Genomic DNA, 2,343 nt, shown 5'->3' on the forward strand with positions numbered 1-2,343 from the left:
ATGGAGGCCACCGTACGTGACCGGCGGCGTCTCACGGGACGACAGGCTGAGCACGGCAGCCAGCCCCACACTCCCATCGCACACCCCACCCCACTGGCGCGGTGCGTTGCCTCGCTGCACGGCCGGTGGGTGACTGGTGGGCGTGCCGGACTGGCAGGGAGACCGGCCGTGCTCCTCCACCACACCTGCCATTGCCATGCTCCCTGTCCCGCTGTGCCGTGCGCTCCCTGTTCCTCCCCAAAAGTTATTTTCCTTCAAAGAAAAATAAGGGACCTTGCTTGCAGGGTTGCCTTGACTAGTTGCTCCTCCAAGGCTCCAAGGGCCAGCCCAAGCTTTGGTTCATCTCAAAATCACAGTTGCAGCTACTATTTGCAAAAGCAGGTAGCATGGCAATGATGCCTTACAGACAAAAATGCTATGGATTTTGGTTTATCCCCTGTGGAATCACGGGTTCATATCACAGTCTCAATCACAAATGAGTACTAGTTCATCTTTTCACTTGCGATTCTACTACAAAGGTCAAAATCGAAATGGAGTAAGAGTAGATCACAAAGGTTCTCGGTTTCATTTGATTCATAAGAGTGAAACAACTAGCAAAGGAGGCTAAAACTGGAGTAGCCAACTAAAAAATCACAACCACACCACACTGCCGCTCACAAAAAAGAAAGCGATCTGAACCAACTACTCTACTAACCCATCGCCAAAATCCAACTACTACGGCTGCAACCAACTAAAGAACCAGATAAATTGTCTTCTAGATTCTCGGCTCTACTTTGTACAGTTTGCTCGCCGGAATGAGATGTTTGCCGGCCGCCGGCGGTCACCGGAGGACGTCCGACCGCAGGTGCGAGAGCTCCTTCCTGAGCTTGTGCGAGAAGAGCCTGCACGCGTCCATGCTCAGGTCCACTGCCGCCGCCAGCGCCACGAACGCCGCCGCGTCCTCCGCACACCCGACGTGCGCCACCCCGACCTCCACCGTGGGCTTGCTGCACCGGCCCTCGCCCTCCACCGCCGCCGACATCGCGAACCCGCGGTAGTTCCCCAGAGGCCACTGGCTGAAGTCGCCGCTGCCTCGCGGGCTGCAGCCCGGGGTGCTCCCCTGGCTCAGGGGCTGCGCGGCTGTCAGGTCGAGCGTGAACTTGCCGCCCCCTTGGACGCGGCGATGGGGACGGCGTGGTCCACGCCGGGGACGAGGAGGTCGAAGCTGTAGCCGAGGCTGTCGAACGACCCCGCCACGCCGCGTTCGCGCCAGCACTCGAGGCGGCCCCACGGCTGCCACGCGCCGTCGCCGGCGGGCCAGAGGATGAGCCACACGCCCGGGTTGGAGCGGGTTGATTACTGCTAAGGCCAGGGGGGTAATTGCAAAATGTGCTGCGCTGACCAGCTCTGCTGACTAGGCTCCACTTGTCGTCGTCTGATTGGCTAGGACTAAATTTGCACATTGGGTGCAAGTTGTGGGATGCAATAGTTTGCTTTTGCAAGTTTTGGACTAGATCATCACATCCTGAACAAGTTGAAGGACTGCTGGTGCTATTACCTCAAATCCAAAATGCAATCGTACCTCTGCTGTGCCGCCGAGTGCAGACACGATGGTGTGAGGATTTCAATCGAACATGACATGCTGTCTGCCCGTCTGGAACGGACTACCGGTTTCGGCTTGCGCCTGAGAGAACTTTTCCAGGGTGCACCGAACCTGTCTCCGGGTCCGATCGGCATCAACGACTTGCGGAAGAGAAGAAGAAGAAGTGGCGTGTCGCTTTCCATCCGGCTTAGACTTTCCGCGAACGAAATAAATGAATCCTCACGTGTTGTGCTGACCGTTCGGGACGGGGATGAGAGTGTTCGTGCAGCGGCAGATGCAAGTTGCGGCGTCTCACGCCTTCGAGGATGCTTCCCGGCGACAGAAACCACTGATCCAATGTTGGCATGGCTGACTGAGTGACAGAGAAGGGAGTGGGTTTTGACCGGGATCCACGGCGGTCGCCATCGGTTCGAGAATCCATGCCCATTCAAGCCCTTGACATAACAGCCCGGTGACGGATGGATATAACGACGATCGATGCCCCTTGAGAGCATCTTGAGCAGAATTTTTTTTACAGCACCAAAATAACGTTTTAGCGTGCTGGATGACCGAACGGACGCCAACAATATACTGCCTAGCTACATCTTCAACAGACGCCCAAAATTAAACACACGCACCCATACCCAGCTCGCCGCCATGGTCATGGCCACGCGTCGCCGCCCATGGCGGTGCTCGCCGCCGTGGCCGTGGCCCGTAGCCGCCGTGGCCGTGGCCGTGCTCCGCCCCGCCATGGCCGTGGCCACGGTGTGCCCCGCCCCGCC

At 57.8% G+C, this 2,343-nt stretch overlaps 1 pseudogene; it reads right to left on the minus strand.

Moving 5' to 3' along the window:
* Positions 1–542: 542 nt before the first annotated feature.
* On the minus strand, positions 543–2,313 carry LOC119321208 (annotated as a pseudogene).
* Between the last annotated feature and the right edge of the window lie 30 nt (positions 2,314–2,343).

This window comes from Triticum dicoccoides, chromosome 6B (genome assembly GCF_002162155.2).
Source record: "Triticum dicoccoides isolate Atlit2015 ecotype Zavitan chromosome 6B, WEW_v2.0, whole genome shotgun sequence".
In the NCBI taxonomy this organism is placed as follows: domain Eukaryota; kingdom Viridiplantae; phylum Streptophyta; class Magnoliopsida; order Poales; family Poaceae; genus Triticum; species Triticum dicoccoides.